This window comes from Nannobrachium achirus, assembly GCF_963921795.1.
Source record: "Nannobrachium achirus genome assembly, chromosome: 21".
NCBI lineage: Eukaryota > Metazoa > Chordata > Actinopteri > Myctophiformes > Myctophidae > Nannobrachium > Nannobrachium achirus.
In genome coordinates, this window is record NC_137828.1 from 17,525,762 (window position 1) to 17,547,494 (window position 21,733).

The 21,733-nt window shown below is 40.6% G+C and overlaps 1 long non-coding RNA gene across 1 annotated transcript; it reads right to left on the reverse strand.

Annotated features, from left to right (window-relative positions):
- Nucleotides 1-16,141: 16,141 nt before the first annotated feature.
- LOC308306858 lies at nucleotides 16,142-21,394 on the reverse strand. The gene is made up of 3 exons (XR_013963180.1): nucleotides 21,284-21,394; nucleotides 19,388-19,500; nucleotides 16,142-16,258 (listed from the first exon to the last, which is right to left on the reverse strand). It is a non-coding gene; the product is annotated as an uncharacterized lncRNA (long non-coding RNA).
- Nucleotides 21,395-21,733: the final 339 nt, after the last annotated feature.

Sequence of the window (21,733 nt, forward strand, 5' to 3'; positions counted from 1 at the left end):
CCTAGGGACACTAACTGTAGACCACCTGTGCAAGTATGAGGTAAAACAACCAGCAGGTAGAAAATGACAGGAACTCCATCTTTCAGGGTAGGCGTTTTTTTGTATGTGGTGAGTCGCTTCATGGATCAATTTCATGACTTTTGCAGTAAAAGTAACTACTGACCATCCATTTCATGAAGAGGACAAGTAAAAACACTGTCAGGGTTTGTACTACCCCTTATAGAAGATATCACCAGGATTATAGGGGAATATTCCTTAGGAATGTCATTTCCGCCTATAGAAAGTCCTTACATAAAAGGCTGCTGATTCAAAACAGAATCACATTTTTGCATTCTGATTGTTCTGGGATGTAAGGATGCTACCTGTACACCGTCTGTGCAAGCATGAGTTAAAAACAACAAGCAGGTAGAAAATGACAAAGGATTGAATTGGAACTCCATCTTTCAGGATAGGCGTTTTTTGCCTATGTGGTGATTCCATTCATGGATCAATTTCATAACTTTTACAGTAAAAGTAAAACTACTGACCATCCATTTCATGAAGAGGACAAGTCAAAGTTATGAAAAAACACTGTCAGGATTTGTTCTACCCCTTATAGAAGATTATCACCAAGATTACAGGGGAACAGCCTATAGAAAGTCCTCATATAAAAGGCTGCAAATTCAAAACAGAACCACGACCTGTGGGCAAGTAGAACATGACCTGTACTTGCCCAACGGGCAATTGCCTCTGAGACCCCTGCTGTGCATTCACTCACTCGTTCCTTCCCACAAGGACTTTGGGCTATAGGCAGCTTGAAAAGTGGGCGGGAGTACTTGCCTTGACAGACTCTTCTAACCAATCAGCGTAGCGAAACATCTGTCATCACAGTGCAGCCAGTCGGAAGAACGGCAAACAAACGCGTCTTTTCGGTCGATGAACTACGCTAGCGCATACTCCTGTTCCTTTTTAATTGTTGTAATTGATTCCAACTCTGATATAACTTCAATTATTCCTGTTTTTATTGTTTCAGCGTTAACTGTTACACTTGTTGCATCGAGGGCAGCCATTGTTGTTTTGAAAATGCTGCAGCAAGCATCTACGTCACCATCTACACATGGACCAATCAGGGGAAGCTTTTCACTTGTTGTGCGGAGAGCAGTTGAAACGCAGTCACTGATTGGCCCCGATCAGAAAATGATCGGGGCCAACTTCTCATACTCGATGCCTATCTGCTGAAGTCCAGACCTCATACTGTGGGAAGGAGGAATGAGTGAACGCAGTATGAGGGATGGCCCGCCAGGCTATCTAATCCCCATGAATATATGGAGAAGGGTTCCCAAGTTATATTATGCTATAGTTTGAGTTTTCAAAATAATTAATCCCCAATGAGCCCTTTATGGAATAAAACCTTAGATATCCCTTGTAGTTATAGCGTTTCAGGCAAAAATCGTGCACTTTATGAAAGAAGCATGACATTTGGCACACTGTTAGAACATGCCATATGGAACATTTTTGGCTATAGGGCCATCGCAGATTTGTCTTGGGAAAATTGTGGGAGCCACTCAAAGTTGGGCTCTCATAGACTTTACTATACAGTAAAATAATACAAAAAATAAATATGCTTTAAGTAGCATGTAAGGGGTCAAACTAGGTGTTTTTCGGGATTCTGAATCCAATGCAAGCATTTGTTTTGCACAAAAAACATTCCTTTACGAGAAACTGCCGCCACAAAACTGTGAAAAGTGACGACTCATCACTAAACCATAGTTTTATGGGCCCAAGGAATGTTTTTCCAGCAAAACAAATCTTTGCATTGGATTCAGAATCCCGAAAAACAACTAGTTTGACCCATTACATGCTACTTAAAGCATATTTATTTTTTGTATTATTTTCCTGTACATAGTAAAGTCTATGAGAGCCACTTTGATTGGCTCCCACAAGTTTCCCAAGACAAATCTGCGCTGGCCCTATAGCCAAAAATGTTCCATATGGCATGTTCTAACTGTGTGCCAAATGTCATGCTTCTTTCATAAAGTGCACGATTCCATCAAAATACTGCCGAAACGTAGTTAGGGAAAGGGTATAGTAGTTGAGTTTAGGGAATAGAGAAATACAAAAATGAAAAATTACAATTGACTTGATTTCAGGTGCAAAACAAAACACATAAATTCACTATGTAGTGCAAATAACGTTAGTTCTTTTCCAAACAATCAATCAATGAATCACATTCAAATGTAATTGGCCAAATACCTTCAATGCAATAGTTTCACCAAAATACCTCAGTTACTCAATTATATCAAAGTGCACTTAATTATACCTAAGACGGCATCTAATAAAAATAAAACAAAACAAAAACCCACCCACTTTGCAGGCCTGTGTACTTCCAGAAGGTGGCATACTCGCTCCAGGATGTTTTACTCACTGTTCAGATGTTACTTTAGTACACGTTCCACAGACAGTCCAAAGTGTTCCACACTTAGTTACACAGTCTATAACATTGAAGAAGTCCTTGATATCCTCCACTTACAGTGTAGATGTAGGCTACAAGATACTCGCTCTCTCCTCTGAAACAGCAGCTGAACAGGCTCACAGGCTTCCTACAAACAGTAAAGTCATATACCCTCTCCTTGTCTGAATTCATTCTCAATGGAAGTCACTAGCCATAAATCATAACTCTTGTAGAGGTCACTTATATTGGGACATTTACTCTCTACAAGAGTTATAAAGTGGAGTCAGAACGCTCTGGGTGAGCCCTAACGTCTATTTGCGATCAACGTCACGTGATATGTTCGACATATGGAAAATAAACCCACAGGTAAAGAACACTCTCCGAGGTAGTTTCAACGTAAAAAAGGTAAGTATTAATAAATGTAAGTATAGCCATTTCTTTTGAACCATAAACACTGTCATATTATATCAAAATCACACAAAATAACTGTTACAGTAGCCTATATATTTTTAGCTTATTTCAAAACAACAGCATTTCAAATAATGACTCTTCTTATTAACCCAAAATAATAACGGGGTTACTATACCACCAAAATGTGGAATGCCTTAAAGGAGTGTAAATCCCTAACATCCTTTAATATCACCCTGAAAAACCACTTACAGGCGGTAGCCGCTCGTAACTGGTAAAGATAGACCTAGCCTAGCCTTACCCTCCCCTGACCCTTCTATTGTAAATTTTACACTTTTTTTCTACTGCATAGTACTGCGTTCTATCCGTCTGTCATTCAATGTTATATGAGATACATAGGCCGAAAAGCTTACTAGGATCTCCTTTTAGTTGACCTTGTACCAGTGAACTGTACTGTCATGAAACTGTACATTTTCCTATGCAAACCTCTAATAAAGTCTTCAATCAATCAATCAAAGTCAGACACTCTTGTCGAGATGACACACATTTATTAAAATTACGTTACATAATGTCAGCACTCGCAGGAAAACCGGGTTAAGTTCCTGGGTAGAAGAGTAAAGTTACATAGTACAGCTTTAATGGCATTTTCAAGATGACACGGAATTATTAAAACGATATAAGGGGTGCGTTCGGAAATGCGCACCGGGTGTGTGCTCAGTGTAGTGAGTGCAGTGGGCGGTGACGCTGTACAGTTTATTCAGTGTGGCTTATTTACGAACGACCAGTTAAGAGGCAGCTGTGCGCTTTTTCAGACAGAAACGTTCATATTCATAACATTGGCCTACCTGCTGTTAGTTTACACGTTGATGCGTGTGTAACAATAAAGCCCAAAGTACCAATAAAGCAGCAAATGGTGCATTTTGTTATCATCTCTACGCCACTGTTCACAGCTGAGAAGCGCGAGACACCGCCATGAAAACCAACCAGTCAAAACACCGCACTGACACACCACACCGCCAAACGAGTAGAGTCGTTCAGTGCACGCACTGAGCACACCCGGTGCGCACACTGGATTTCCGAATGACAACGCACCAAATGCACCGAATAAACAAACAACAACATGACACCCCAGTGCGTTGAGTGCACATTTCCGAATGCACCCTACATTGTAAACATTAAAAAAAAAAATCTTGGTAATAACGTTTATGCTGTTTTTAAATGGTGCCTCACTTGTAAGGAACATGCATTAGTGGAATGAAGCATGGCAGTTTTATTTGTATACTGTAGAACATTTCAACAACGAGGCAATTCTACAGTAGTCTAGATCAGGGGTCTTCAACAGGGGGTCCGGGACCCCTAGGGGGTCCTTAGAGTTATTAGAGGGGGTCCTCCAAATCTTTGTGTGATTGAAACTTTTTTTTTTCTCCTACTTAAACCCTAGCGTCCATATTCGGAGAACTTTAGCCAAAAATAGCCGATCTACAAGCTCACAACGCCCTGTGATGCGAGGCGTTGTGAGCTTGTAGATCGGCTATTTTCGGCAAAGAGCTTTGGTGTAGGGGGAAAAAGAGCAGACTAAGTACAGACGGAAAGGTACGTTTTTTAAGTATTGACGGTTCAAGTGGTTAAATATCTGAAAACTAACATGAATCCAAAATACACTGATGATTGTGCTGTCAAACGATGAAACTATATGGAATCTATGAGAGAAGGTTGTGGGTGGTCCCTGCTTCATCTCTCTCTCAAGTAAGGGGTCCTTGGCCTGAAAACGTTGAAGACCCCTGGTCTAGATGGACCGGGGGTTGTATACCCCTTGAAGGGTATATTTTAAGATTCTGCCAGGTACCAAGCTGAAATATGTTCTCATGGAGTTCATTTTTAAGGATTTCTTGCACCTACCCATTCACTTACTATACAGGAAAAAAAGACCATCATGATTCTGAATCCATTGCAGTCATTTGTTTTGCACAAAAAACATTCCTAAGGCTAAAAATGGACCCCACAAAACTGTGAAAAGTGATGACTCATCAATTTTCATCACAAAACCATAGTTTTGTAGGGCCGTTTTCAGCCCTACTTAAAGAAGATCTTTTTGGGGGGTCTTTTTTTCCCCTGTAGAGTAAGTGAATAGGTAAGTGCAAGAAATCATTAAAAATGAACCCCATGAGAACATATTTCAGCTAGGTACCTGGCAGAATCTTAAAATATACCCTGCAAGGATTAAGAAAATACAATTGGTGAAGAAGAAATCCACCCTATGTGTGCAGACTCCCCTGTCCATCTAGACTACATGCTTTACACAGAAGCAACAGAAACACGATCATAAAATGTCACGACATATACTGTACAAGAAAACAAAAGAAGTAAATGTAAAAATAAAATTACAGCGCAGAGGAGAAAGTAAAAAAATATATATTTTACCGATTAACACTTCAACATTAGTAACGTTGACATTCGGTCATTTCGGATCTCGGCACCGGTACCTACATCTCGGCCCGGGTATCAGATCAAATTTTTCAAATAATAGCCCGTTCCGTTCGGATCGGCTCCAACATGTCTCGGTGCTGTTCGGGTAACGTTTCTCGTATTTCTAATAACAGGCGGGTCCATTTGGGTCAGGCTGCATTTTCCCCGGGTCCATTTGGGTTTGGGTAGGTAAAATTAGGCCTGTGAAGACCTCTAATGTGAATGAAATGAAAGACGAGAGGACAGGCGACCACGGACCGCCACACGAACAGGCCGACGAGCACCGTTCACGGAGGTCAGAATTATCGCGTTCGACAATAACGTTCATCAAACGAAGACAAAGAACGTTCAAATATGAACGTGTTCATAAATGACCGTTCATTGAACACCTTCGGGTACAACACTGTGTCTAACTAAGAAAAGAAAACTGTTCAATGATAAGTTTCTCCATTTCTACACAAATCCTTCAGATGTGCATTTTGATCAAGACATTTCACCACAAACTGCAACTAAAGGGTCTTCCGCCCCTGAATGAGTCCTAAGGTGTGTTTTTAGCTCATGCTGTTGGCTGCAGCCTTTACCACAAACCGTACAAGTGAAAGGCTTTTCTCCTGTGTGGGTTCTCATGTGTATTTTCAGATTCCCCTTGCTAACACAGCCTTTGCCACAAACTGTACAAGAGAAGGGTTTTTCCCCTGTATGCGTCATCATGTGTGTTTTGAGCTCGCTGCTTTGACTGCAGCCTTTACCACAAACTGCACAACTAAAGGGTTTTTCCCCTGTATGAGTCCTCAAGTGTATTTTTAGATTACCTTTGGTAATGCATCCTTTACCACAGAATGTACAAATAAAAGGCCTTTCCCCTGTATGCGTCCTCATGTGGGTTTTTAGCTCACCACTTTGACTACAAGCTTTACCACAAACAATACAAGTGTGGGCCCTTGTCCCGGTATGAATCCGCATGTGGCTGTTCAGATTGCTTTTTTCACTACAGGCTTTTCCACAGATTGTACAAATGTAGCGTTTCTCCCCTGTATGAGTCCGCATGTGTTTACGCAGATAATCTTTCCGTTTAAACGTATGTTCACAAACTGTACAAGCAAATGGTCTTTCTCCTGTGTGAATTCTCATGTGTGAATTCATTTTGTTCTTCTGACTAAATCCTCTGCCACAAACCATACAAATAAAGGGCTTTTCCCCTGTGTGGGTCATCGTGTGTGATGCCAGGTGTGATCTTGTATCACATCCTTTGCCACAAACTGCACAAATAAAGCGCTTTTCACCACTATGAACTTTCACATCTGTGTCCTTTTCACCAGTATGAATTTGCACATGTTTTTGTAGATTACGTTTATCGGTATAGCCTTTTTCACAAAATGTACATTTGAAGGGTTTTTCCCCTGAGTGAGTACGCATGTGTCTTATTACATTGCCACCGAAACCAAATCCTTTGCCACAAATTGGACAAGTAAAGGGCTTTTCCCCTGTATGAGACCTCATATGTAGCTTCAGCACACTCTGTGTACTAAAGCCTTTGTCACAAACCTCACAATTAAACATTTTCTTCTTCCCTGTGTCGCTGCTCGTGGAGAGAGTTCGTTTCGATGTCTTGCTGCTCAAAGACGGGCTTTGTCCTTCCTCATTTTGCGTCTCATCATGTGAGTCCGGTTCGTTTAAAGCCCACACACCTTCCCAGGTCTCAGCCCAATCCTCGTCATCGCTGTCTGCGTCTGACACTTCGGCGTCGGAATCAGAACAGAGATAGGAGAGCAGCTGGTTGTCATCGGTTGGTTGTGAGGTTCCAGAGTCCTCTACATCGGCAAGTGTCGTCATGTGTTCAGTTGAGGTACCGGCTACAGGCTGGTTCTCATCGTCTTCACTGTTCACTGTGAACTGTGGAGGCTCTGGTTCATCCTGGACCAGACTGGGGCTCCTCTCCTGCTGCTCGGGGGGAAACTCCTCTTTACGCACAATGAGGAAGTCTAGGAGAGATGGAATCAAAGTAAAGCAGTGGTTATTCTATTTTCAAATGGTTTATCAGTGCTTCTTGCATGGAATGCTATCTAGCACTAAAAAGAGAATAAACAGTACATTGTGAGAATACCCGAGCGCGGTGAAGGACGCAAAACTTAGGAAACCCTTGACAAGGTATACAGACTCAGCGATCAAAGCCTTTCAATAGAGAAAGGCCGCCATAGACAGACCCAGTTCCCAAGGGAAGACAGGCTATGCACACAAAAGGTGGTGGAAAGGGTGTAACGATACATTTTAACAATGATACAATACGCATCACGATACATGGTTGACGATACAATACATGGACGATATTGGTGCATTCATGGCGATACGATACAATTCGATTCAATGATTTAAAATCGATATAGTAACTATTTAGCAAAGAAATTAAATCTGTGAACATGTCAATAGTGCATGTTTTTAAGGGAAATGTCTATTATTATGGATATAAATAAGTAAACACTGTGATTCTCTAGCAAATACATGGACATTATATTTCAACACATATGAACAAACCCACACCTTGACATGAACACAGAGATTACATAATTTATCAATAGACCAAGAGTAGCTATATGGAATGGAAAAGTAATTAAACTCCTCTTTTTAATTTTCCTTCTTAAAATTGCTTAATACAAGGCACAAAATACACAATCAATTATTTGCACAGCAAAATGATTCGATAACGATTATCTGTATTCTAAATGATACCGATACGATACAAAGCCAAAACGGTATGATATATGCTTTTGCATATAGATATTGTAGATCATTGCAAATTAAAATCAATATTTTGATTCAGCTACTGTACTACATCATTACACCCCTACTTTCTAACCACCTGCCCACTATACCAAGACACAGATTACATACAACCAAAGTGAGTTTGAAAACATGACCAACGACAAAAAAAACTCCATACCTACAAGGAGAAATACAACAATGTGGTAAACTGTTGCAATAAAGGAAGGCTAATGAATGGAATACAACCATTGGGTGACCTCACAGAGCTGCCACCTTTAAAGGTGATACACCATGCATTTAAAAAGTAGTTATGTCATGTTGTTTATGTCCCAAAAACGTTTTTCAAAAGGTTTGAGGCTAAATTACCACTCCTAAATAGAGAGCCTCTCTCATTTTTGAATGGCTCTCAGAGCATTTTCATCTATATATATATATATATATATATATATATATTATATATAACAACATTAAAAAAAACTAGCACGAACGGATAAGCTAGTTTTGTAGGTGCCATGGCATTGGTCCGAAAATTCATTGTTCCTACATCCCATTAGTAAGAATCTGGTGATTTTAACCTGGTGAAAAATACTAAACCTAAACCTAACCCTAACTAAATTAGGACTAATGAGATGTAGGCCTAATGAGATGTAGGACTTATGGGCAGTCCCCAGTTTGGTAAGGGTTTGTTTAGTGAGTCACATTCATAACAGAACAACATCAGCCTTGCATCACCCTCTAGTGTTGATTACACACACACACACAGCAGCAACAGGTGTCAAAGTGGGCTAATCACACAATCAAAGTGAATTGACAACTGGTGGTGAATATATATATATATATATATATACCGGTATATATATATATATATTTTTTTTTTTTTATTTTTTTTTTTAAGAACTAGGATTCACTAGCCTGATTTCAGACTATGCGCTGAGCTTGAGTCTGGCATTGTCCCATTGACAATTTCAAAGGGGAGGGGATTTGAAATTTGAAATTCCCAATCAAAAGAGATATGGTGGGAGGGGTTGTGACTTGTGTGTACACAAAAACATTCCCCCCTCCCCTCTATGACAGGCATCAATCAGGTCGTTGTCTTTGATGCTAACGAGGTGTGCAAAACCCTTAAGACAATTAAGAGCTTTGGCTGAGCTCCCACCCTGTTTCTGTTGATTTTCAAAAGTTAGACCCACCCCCTCCTCCGAGGCTCCGACTCTCATTGGTTTGGGTTCTGCCTAAACCAGAGAAATTTTAGCGTCATATGACAACACCAGACCAAGAGAACCAGTCCGCTCAGCGAGTGGGCGGGTTTATGGGCTGGAGCGAGGAAAAGGATACACATAAGTAACGTTGTGAATGTGAAGCACAACAGCATCTAAGGTCATTTATTTCTGACCATAGTCAACACCATTATCTTGATTTCCATTCATATCCATGAAAGATTCCAAACGGTGAAATTTCGCAATTTCTACGTCCCATTAAACTGTCCTTTAGGTACCTGTTATTTACGTAAGCATAGGAATGTGTATAAGCACCTTGAAATGTAAACTTGACTTTGTTTATGAACCTACACTCATCTGGCTTAACAGCCTCTATGGGCTGATGGTGAGGTTGGATTAGTTATCTATACAGTTATTTATATTACGTATTTATCTTTTTACCTGAGATAGGGTCACGCCTGGTCTTCCTGACCCTGGTCTTCCTAGGCCGTAATGTCCATGTTGACACATCAGCCTCCTCTTCCTGTTCCTGTTTAATCTGTGGAGGTTGTGCTTCTGTCTGGACCAGACTGGAGCTCCTCTGCTGCTGCTGTCGAGGTTGTGCTTCTGTCTGGACCAGAGTGGAGCTTCTCTGCTGTTGTTGTGGAGGTTGTGGTTCCTCCTGGACCAGACTGGAACTCCTCTCCTCTTCATGTTGAGGGGAAACCTCTTTACGCACAGACAGGAGCGGGACACAAGAGGCAGAATCAGTAACCACAAAGCAGAGTTAGCTAGTAGTTTAGCTACTTGTAGCTAATCGTGTTGAACTAGCTCTAGGAGGTCTACTTAACGCTATGCAACTGTATGTGTTTTTCTCATTTGAACATTGTTACTTCAGTAGCATAAACATTACATGTTCACTGCGCAATTCAATTCGATTCAATTCAAAGGAGCTTTATTGGCAATTTGGCATGAGAAAACATACGTTTACATTGCCAAAGCGGGGACTGAGCATTGGTTCGACCTCCCGTTGGTCCGACCAGGTTAACATTCACCAGTTTAGCATTCACCAGGGTAGCATTCACAAACGTTAGTTTTACTGAGGTTAGGGTTAAGGTTAGGTTTAGGTGGTCTAACCAAACGGAGGTCAAACCAATGCCATGTTACCTGTCAAAGCAAGTGTCAAAATATACTCTCAGAAACAACAGCCCTGCGGTGTGTGTGTGTACTTGCTACAAGTGACAAAGTCAGAAGTTAACACGGATAACAGATTATCATTACACATTATTATGGTGCTAATTAAGGCTGGGAGAGTGTGTTGTTAGCCTACTGTTATTTTATGGTCATTTAATTGAATAATTAATGAGCTAAAATGAACCAACCTGCTCTGTGTAGATTGATGTGTGGCTTTAGCATCGCGTCCAGCAGTTTGTTTTGTTTCTCCAGCAGAGTTTCTAGTGTCTTTATCTCTCTCTGGAAGAGGTTGCACATGAACTCTGCAGCCGCACTGAGGCGCTCCAACACAAACACTCTGACATTAAGCTTCACGCTACAAACATCAGCGCCACTCTGCTGTTTGTCCAAAACACACGATATCTCCTCTCCCACCGACGTCATGTGGTCATTTATCAACAGCCGTACACACTCCATTTGACTCATTTTAACTCCTTTAGGACACATTTTCACCAAGCACTCTATTCCAATACTCATATTATAATGCGTAAAACCAGTGATGGGCAGTAGCTAGCTACAAGTAGCTTAGCTACATAGCTTGACTACCTAAGTAGCAAAACGGTAATTTTCTACATTTCTCTATTCTGGAAATCTCAGTTGGAACTGTTACCCCTGCAACCCGATTCCAGATAATTACCCCTGCAACCCGATTCCGGATAAGCGGTTGAAGATGGATGGATGGATACCTTATAGTGTAGTTAAGCTATAATAGTATATTTAATCAAGAGTAAATAGCTTACAGTACTACATTTTCCAAGAAGCTTTCTCATCACGGTCGGGAAAAAATGAATAAATTGACCACTGAAGACCAGCAAATTGCAATATTGTCCCCAATAGTGAGGGAACATTCAGGACCGTATGGCCCCCTTTTTTGCCAACCTATTTGTTTGGTGGAGAGTTGTTCTTGATCATGAATTTGATGAGGGGAAAAAGAAGAAGAAAAAAAAACAGATAAAAAGAAAAAGTAGTGTCGATGTAGCTAGCTAGCTACTTTTGCCGTGTAGCTTGTAGTGTAGCCTGCTACATTTCTCTGGGGATGGCTTCACTGTAGTTAAAGCTATATTAATCGTCAGTGACTTAGCTTAGCTAACTACATTTCCCAAGTATAGCTTGCCCATCAGTGCGTAAAGCTATTTTGTTCCTGCTGTAAAATGCTATAATGTGTAAAGCAGCAAAGCGCGCTGTTCCAGCGTTGAGGATCACAGCTGTGTTCCGTTAGCAACACTGAGCAAGCAACACTAAGTGTACCGGTGGACGATCACTTCAGAATAAGAGTTTTTCATTTTGAAGCCATTGAAAAACGACTAATTTGTATTCAAAATAGGCCTCTCTCTCTGGTAGACCCTACCTCCTTTTGAATAGTCTTAACTTCTTGCCAAACAAATGCTGTTTACTTTTAAATTCACGTCCACATTGGATTATCTAGTCTTGCCTTCAGAATGTAAATAGGCTATAATTGTTCAGCCTTTATGGCCGATTCATACTCCACTTTAAGAGCCGAATTTATTTCAGTTCGGCTCAGTCTAACTACAATATGTCATTCAGAGGTTCGGGGAGGGTTGAATGACATCATGGATGTTTTAGTGTTTAATGTGTGCCCTGGATTAAAATAAATGAATACAAAAAAAGGAGGAAAAAAAGGCATGAGAGAGCGCTGCTAAATTCCCTGACATAGATCAGTGGTTCTCAACCTGTGGGTCGGGACCCCCCAAAATTATTTTTGGGGGTCCCCAGATGTTAGCTAAATGTTAACGATCACTCAACAGTAAACAGACCAAAATACAATATAAGTGTAGTGTATACAGGGCATCTGCACATTTCTAAAGTGACAGTTTAAGGACCTTAAAGACCTTTTATTACCTCTGGTCAAGCATTGGCCAAACTGTCAAATATTAGAGGCAGAAATTGTGACATTTTTACAATAGAGTAAAACTAAATGTAATTGTAATTAAAGTTCTATCCGTCTGTTTTTCAATGTTATAGACCTATATATGAGATAGGCCTACATAAAGAGCAGTTCCTGTATAAATAAGCCGTAAGGCTTTCTAGGATCTCCTTTTAGTTGACCTTGTACCAGTGATTTGTGCTGTCATGAATCTGTACTTTTTTCTATTACAAACTGCTAATAAACTCTTCAATTAATCAATCAATCAATCAATGACAACTCCTATAATTCCAAGTGCTTGTGCAGGGTGGAGGGTCCCCAATTAATTCAAATATGATAATTTTGGGGGACGCGGGCTGAAAAGGTTGAGAACCACTGGCATAGATGACTTCTGAAGTAGGCCTATATACACTTAGAACTCAGAAGTACACTGGTATAAAGCATGTAGAAGTAGTACACTAGTATAATGACAGTCCGACATCATGAGTGTATTTTTGAAGAGTGGCTTTGTGTGTATCACGCCCATATATGGTCATTTTAGTCCAGAATGAACAGGCTTTTTCAAAAACAGAATGTCCGTTTAATTACCATATATGGTGATCTCAGTCCAGAATGAACAGGTTTTTTCAAAAACACAATGTATGTCACCTCATGTCCATATATGGTCACTCCAGGCCAGAATGAACAGGTTTTTCCTGTCCCGTACGTGCAAAATATCAGTCCAGAATGAATAGGCTTTTTCAAAAAGCAAAATGTGTGTCCCATGTCCATATATGGTCATTTTAATTCAGAATGAATAGGCTTTATCTGTCCTGTACGTCCAGAATATGTGTGCGGCGTGACCGGCGTCCCTCCCGGTCAGATGAATGGATACTTTGAGGATTGGTCAAGCTTCACATGATAATTTGGCCTTCAGGTTTTATCTGTCTAGTACATGCAATAGGTCTCACCTATTGCAGCAATGACAAATAGCCGCATAAGAGCAAAAGCAAAGGCACAATAATATACAGATGCTAACAGAATGGTAAAAAGGAGCATTAAGGCAGACAAGAGTAAATACATTGAAAATCTAGCAGAAGTTGAAAAATTTAGTAGGCCACAAAGATAACAGAAACTGAAATAATTATAGAGGGATGCAGTTGACAAACTAAGAGACCAGCAAGCAGGACTTTTTATATATTTTTTTAAAACCTATTATACCGGCTGACATACCGGCTCTCCAGACAATTCTATACTAAGATTCACCGCTTCACTTCGAACCGAGGTTTGATTTTTTTAAATAGGTTACACTTAATCATTACTTCAGAATCAGATACAGTATTTTAAGCCCTTTTTTGTTGCTCAAATCGCGGCCGAAGTGGATGTCTCAGTGACACTGAGTTGACGCAGTTTTCCACTTTGTGACGGCTGGTGATACATATGACGGCGTGAGAAATACGATGTGTGGCGTGAGAGCGTGAGAAGAGGGTCATTTGCGTGAGTCTCACGCTCATTGCGTGAGGGTTGGCAGCTCTGCTTGTGTCTTAAAGAAAGAATATATTCGTTACGATTATCTTATTTTGAAGGCAGCCAGAAGCCTCAATGTTGCTGCTAACTCCAAACGGGAAACGTTAGTGTTGCTAGAAGAACCATTATATACCTCTACGAGCTGCTCTGAGCAAACTTTAGCAGACCAAAAGCTTCTAATTAAGTCTAAAATCTATTAATCAAAACCTCGCTATTTACGCTCTGGACCAGAGCTAAGCAAACATGAACAACATACAACAACACACGCAATTACTTCCGGGTAATGCGTGGCGTGCAAGTTCAACAAAGGAGCAGCATACACTGTTGTCTTTCGCCCCTAGTGGTGAAGGTGTGTAAGTGTCATGGATGGATGTATATTTGTTTGCCTATACTTAACATGTAGATTCTCAGTCCCACAGAAGGTGCACATTCTGCTGTGACCGGAAACTAATGTTTTGTTTATCTGTTTATCAGATGCTGTACGGATGCTGCTAGAAGCCTATAGCTGTCTATTTTGCTTTGAAGCCTAACTGTGGTGATGAATAATAGAGTACAAGTAATAGATTACTGTTGAAGTGTTGATTGCTACATGGGGAGCACCTGGGGTAGATTGCTAAATACACCGGGTTGGTTAATTTGAGTCAGAGGGTGGAGTGCTGAGTCTATATAAAGCTGCAGAGCTCAGTTCAGTGTGGCCTACCATGGGGAGAATTTGACAGACGCTTGGTCTATCTGTTCAAAGTTTAGTTCTGGTGTTTGAGTTGCTGTATGTTTGAGTTCTAGTTAATTTCTACATGTATTTTCACCTGCAAGCCTGCCTCATGTCCAATTAATGACATTTTTAAAGGGTTTTCACTGACTTTTAAGCCTCTCTGCAATCCCACTTGGTAACAGATGGATAGATGGAAAGAATGCTGAAAATGTCTGAGTTAATTTAGAGCAGGGATCTTCAACGTTTTCAGGCCAAGGACCCCTTAGTTGAGAGAGAGAGATGAAGCAGGGACCCCCACAACCTTTTCATAGATTCCATATAGTTTCATTGCTTGACAGTAGCACAATCATCAGTGTATTTTGGATTCATGTCAATGTATGTTTTCAGATATTTAACCACTTGATACTTAATAAACATGACCTTTCACTCTTAGTCGGGGATCCACATGCCCAAAAGCTCAAGGAATAGGGTTGAACCTGTGATGTTCTGCCGCACTTTTTATTTCAGTTTTATCTATTAGTTTGGTCATTAAGGTCCACAGAATGAGAGGCCTGCTCTGCTGGAAACATCGCGAAAAAAAGTTATGGCCATTTGTATAATCACTGTCCCATTGACTCCACTACACAGGAAAGGAAATATATTCAAACAAAAGAAAAATTCTGCTTTAAGTAGCATGTGAGGGGTCAAACTGGAGGGTTTTCATGATTCTGAATCCATTGCAAGCATTTGTTTTGCACAAAAAACATTCCTTTGGCTAGAAAACGGACCAACAAAAGTGTGAAAAGTGATGACTCATTACTGTGATGACTGTGAAAAGTGATGACTCATCACTTTTCACACTTTTTTTTGGTCCGTTTTCTAGCCCAAGGAATGTTTTTTGTGCAAAACAAATGCTTGCAATGGATTCAGAATCATGAAAACCCTCCAGTTTGACCCCTCACATGCTACTTAAAGCAGAATTCTTCTTTTTTATAATATATTTCCTTTCCTGTGTAGTGGAGTCAATGGGACAGTGAATGTACAAATGGCCATAACTTTTTTTCGCGATGTTTCCGGCAGAGCAGGCCTCTCATTCTGTGGACCTTAATGACCAAACTAATAGATAAAACAGAAATAAAAAGTGCGGCAGAACATCACAGGTCCTCTCCCATTTTGAGGGACTGGATCCCCGGCTATCTGTACTTAGTCTGTTTTTCCTAACCACACCAAACCTCTTTGCCGAAAATAGCCGATCTATACAATCTTCTATCTTGTAGATCTGCTATGTTTGGCTAAAGTGTTTAATATAAAAAAGGAGGAAAAAAAGGTTTCTATCACACAAAGATTTGGAGTACCCCCTGTAGTAACTCTGAGGACCGTATAGAATCTTATAGATCTACTTTTTTCCCCGGCCCTATCATTGAAATAGGGCTTAAATTGTTCATCCATACTGTATAGGCCTACATTTAAGTCAAAATAAAAGTAAAAATACTCAACACTCAAGCCTACTCAAAACAATGTAATTTGATAGTAACCATGGTTAAACTACATCCAAATGTGCTGTCAAAATTAACACTGGATCCCAGCAGAGCAGACTGTTACAGTGTTGTGTATGTAGGGCAATGATCCATGCAGACAGCAGGGGGCAGCATTGTACAGAGATTACGAAGAGATGGCAGCTTCTGAAAACAGGAGGCAAATAAATGCCAGTGAACAAGGATGCATAGAAAACAAAGATGTTATGTTTTAAGTTTGGTTTAAAGTTGTATCTAATCATTCTAACACACTTCTGTGATACTGTGTAGTCATTTGTATTATTATTCAAACATACTGCCTATATTATTCCGGCGTCTATCTCAGGCCAGTTTGAAAAACTGGCCTCCCTATTTTGGCATTTGTCATTATAGGCCCAGATCTTAGCAAACCTACAATCTTACAACATGTTGTGATGTGACAGCTTGTGGATCTGCTATTTTTCCTCGAAGGAGCATTTTCAACATTATCTTCATAGGTCCTTATACTAATGCTCATTATAATATGATGGCAACATTTCTGTCCACTTAATTCAATTTCAATTCAAAGGAGCTTTATTACCTACCCTCTCAAACCTTTTCATGTCAAGGACCCCACATTAATGTATTTATATAAAGTGTCTAAAATGCATATTCATGAAAATCTCTTTGGCTGCCATTTTTAAATAGTGAACATCCAAAATAAGAGGTGAAAATGATTGATGCCGTATTAACCAATTTTTCCAAGGACCCCCTCCAAGGACCCCTGTGCGTCCCCGGACCCCATTTAGAGAAACACTGATGTACATAAAATAATAATAATAATAATAAAAATAATAAGTATAATAAGGGTAATAATAATTGTAATTGCGACCGTAGGTCGCATTTACTATCAAACCCTGCACAAAGTGTAAGTCCGTCAGTCAGTCAGTCTGTCTGTCTGTCACACCTCACACGTCACACTCTTGCCCTGCTCATATCTCCGCAACCGTTGCCCCGATCCATGCCAAATTTTGCACACACACTCCTTACCTGCCAAACTACAACCTCCAAGGACCCCCGGAGCTCCAGGGACCCCCAGGTCCCTGGGGGACCCCCAGATGTAAAAAATGACCAAATGTGCTAAACTGACCAAATGACCACCCCAACGGGGCTGCTCACGGGGAATTCCCGGGGACCACCGACTCCTGGTGCTCCAGAACGGATGCAAAAGTGGTGGCGCCCCCAGTGGAGGACCCCCTACACTGCAGCTCACATAAAATGCCGTAACTCCGGCTAGGAGCGACCGGGACAGCCGGGGCCGGTACCTATTCGTCCGCCTTGCCGGCGCGGAGACCCCACCCCTCATTTCTCACATGGCCCTCTTCTAGCGCCACCATGAGGCCGATTCTTGCAAAACACATTTTTGGACACTGCTCCTACAATTTTTGCCCTAAAATCACGCAAATCGGTACACAGTATGTCTACACTCATCCCATCAACATGAATCTCTCCCATATAGCGCCATCTCCAGGCCGATTTTTAAAAACACATTTTTGGACACTGCTCCTACAGATTTTGCCCTAAAATCACGAAAATCACTACACAGTATGTCTACACTCATGTCATCAACATGGATCAGGAAGATTTTGGCAAAACACATTTTTGCCCTATTTGTGGAGATAAGTGACCTACGGTCGCTTATCTCCCGATTAGGGAGTCTTACTGGTAATAACAATAAGTATACTAATAATGTTACAATAATGATTGATTGAACACAGTCAAATATTTATTTGACCTCAGTGTTTATTTAACAATGATATCATGTTTCAGTACAGAGGTGATACAGTGTGACCATGGCATGAGGACAACTCTTTCACACATCCACAAGAAAGGGTTAGAACATTTATAGTCCCGCCATCCTCTCTCAGACACTCCATCGTTAAAATAGTAAACACAGTCCTCGTCTCCCCCTCCGCCACCAGGCCTCCAGAACCTGTAGAAACTAAGTACATGCCATTCATTACAATGTATTTACAATGATTTATTTTATCTCTAAATGTTTCGTTTTTTAACCTCTTGTGAAAATCTGTCTCCGGTGTTAAAGGAGTCATTCAGACCAAAACACACAGGATTAAATCTGCCTTTTATCATACCCCTTCATACCTGCTTTAGTCGATTTTTTTCATAGCTGCCCCTGTTGCTAGATTTCGGATGCCCCTGCTAGATTTCGCGGGCCCTCTCATAACTAACAGAGTAGATAGTCCTTAGGCTAGTGCGGTTATTTATTTGGCTTCAAAGTTAGTATTTTTTATTGGATTGTGTTTACACAATGTTCTGAGACCAACCAAACCGCTGGTTTGACCTCACAGGCACCCTTACTTGTCAAACGGCTTCTGCTCTGCACCAGAGCAGGGAGAGGAGAGCCTAGAAAGGGAGGGGAGGAGCAGAGGATCTTCTCGTCTGTTTGACAAGTAAGGGTGCCTGTGAGGTCAAAACAGCGGTTTGGTTGGTCTCAGGACGTTGTGTAAACACAATCCAATAAAAAAATACTAACTTTGAAGCTAAAGAAATAACCGCACTAGCCTAAGGACTATCTACTCTGTTAGTTATGAGAGGGCCCGCGAAATCTAGCAGCAGGGGTATCCGAAATCTAGCAACAGGGGCAGCTATGAAAAAAATCGACTAAAGCAGGTATGAAGGGGTATGATAAAAGACAGATTTAACCCTATATGTGTTTTGGTCTGAACGACTCCTTTAATCCTGACCTCAAATGATAATTGCTACCGTAGGTCGCAGAGTAGTATGTGAACGGTCACAGCTTGTCCGTATGTATCTCTGTCTGTCTGTCTGTCTGTCTGTCTGTCTGTCTGTCTGTCTGTCTGTCTGTCACGCCTGACACTGTGGTTCTATGGGTTTGTCGCTCTGATGTCATGCTCTGATGTCACTGTGATGTCAGGGGAACCATGACAGAATGGGTTTGCCGCTCTGACATCACGCTCTGGCTTCACTGTGATGTCACACTCACAGAATCCCTTCTGTGCCCATATGGAGTTCCATGATGTCATCAATATCAATGATGCCCTGTTAGAGAGATCCCTTTGATGCCAGGGGGAACAAATCCCTTTTATGCCCATATATGGAGATATGGAGTTCCCTGTGATGCCAGGGGAACAAATCCCTTTTATGGGACATATATGGAGATCCCTGATGTCCACATCCCTGATGTGAGGTCGCTTGTCGCCCTGAGGCGTCTTACTAGTTATTATGATTATAATTATGATTATTATTAGCCTATTATTAATGAAGGTAAAGTCTTACGTTGGTGAGGTTAGAGGTTTTCCATCAACCCATTTATAGGATCCTTCCTCTTCTGTGTCAGTCAAACCAATCCACACAGCGTTGCCACTGGGAAAAACTCTGTCAACAAGGTCCTGGAAGAAAAGCTGTGGGTTACTTAAAGCTACAATCAGTAAGTTTCATGTCTTCTCCAGACAGAGGTCTCAACTAGAACACAGGATTTGAACCCAGGTCTGCCGTGTGGGTAACCAAACCTTAGCCGCTCATAGGGAATCTGCCCTTTAGTAGGAGAGATACTGAACTGAAGAGCTTCAGACGGGCTACTTGTCAACCAGTAGGTTGAGTAGGTAGTGTAGACTGTACATGTACTGTAACATACTCTACCATACAGATTGGATAATTGGATTTATTCTTCCATACGGATACAAATAAGTTCCAGATCTTTACAAAATGTTCACCTTTTTTAACTGACGAACAGAAAATAATCATAATGACTGTAACTAAGACTTAATATATTGTCATATTCGTCAAATAAAACTAAACTAATACTGTCAAAATCAACACTACACACATTTCAATAATTTATTTATGTCCACATAAGATATACAATACAAGGACACAAATATTACAAGGTGCTTTAAGTAATGTACAGTCATCATATCTTGGACGAATATCCAATACCCACAAACCATTCAAGGGTACAAGTAACACCTGCCTTCGCCATATTTGGCGACTACCGATAGTAGAAGAGATTGCACAGAATGTTGCAAGCTGTTTAGCTGCTTTTTTTGGCATCCCAAGTTGTTTGAAGCCTCTTACAACCAACCTATGTACGTGTCCAAGGCTGCCAAAGATGAACACAAATAGATTGCACCTATAGCCTAGCTCTGTGATGGTTCGTAGGAGCGGCTGGTATTTAATGACTTTAGCAGTGGCGAAATTAGACCTTATTCCCCATGGGTTTTCAGATCAAGGGGGCCCTGATCAAGGGGGCCCGGGTCTGTTGTCTTTGCGCGATTTAAGCGCAAACTACAATGATTAATCCACAGATTAGAAGGCCCTGGGACCCCTAATATATTGGAAATTACAAAATATATATAATATCCTAGTATGAATTTATGTAGATATGGGCACATTTTTTTATTTAGGCCTATTAAAAACAAATTTTATTTTCGCCACTAGGGGGGGCCCTTGGGTTTTTAAAACCCAAAAACCCTGCTTGTGGACTTTAGTCATAAAGGCTTCCTCTAAACTAGAATCAAAGGTACAGCCCACTTCAAGAATGGAAACTGATTTGTCTCCTTCATTGACAACAACAACATCTGGTGTAGCATATTAGCAGAGAGATGTGCAAAGATTTCAGGATTTTCAGTACAGAGGTGAAACATGGAGGGTTTGACACAGGAATGTTTGTACATTATCACAAAATGTATAGATATGTCCTTTGTTATGAGATCAACTATTCTGTTGTGGCGTGCTATGTAATGTCCTTTATAGGCATAGCAGCCATTCAGAATGTGTGACATGGTTTCTGTAACAAGCCCTGTGGTGTGAATTGTTACTCACACTAATCAATTTAAATGTTTGTAATTTTAATAACATAATACAATTTCATAAATAGTGAAAATAGAGTGTTGTGAGCTTGTAGATCTATATCTATATCGTAGCGTCCCTGTTTTGGGCATGTCATTATAAGCAATGTTTTTCAAAGATTTAAAAAACATTTAACCTGTATTATACCTAACCTGTATTATATGTTGCATTATTAGCAGTCAGCAGAGCATGTCATGTCAACATATAAGTGATACAAATGTGGTGACTTCTCAATGTTTTAAAACAATATACTACAAAACTCAAATGCAGCTGTACTGTAACTTGAATACTACTAGGTAACAAACCATTCAGTCAGTAACTCACTCTGTGTTTGTGCTGAACCTTTTCCCCACTGCAGCTGGAGTTCCTCTGAGGATTCCCTCACGGCTCTGGCCACCACGTTCATCCTCTGGATCACCTGGGCTCTGTTGTTCCTGTTCGGTTGTACTGTATGACCAGGATTGGCAATTCCAGTAATTCCTTTAGTGTCTACAGTGACAAGATTTCACCGGCGTCAGATCAATAAAAACCTAAGACCAACTGTATTAGAATCTTTATTTATCATAGAACAACTTACACAAGCTTTCCTGTTACGATCCTTTTTCGTCATGATGTTCTGCTGATTTAAAGACAACATAGTGTCATGGAAATCCACATGCACACTTCTAAATAGTCTGGATATTGAAAACATTTTATTACAAGTCTAAAGGCCCCTTATTATTAAATCAATCTAAACTTTGGTTCACCACACACAGTTTCACAATAAGGCAGCAC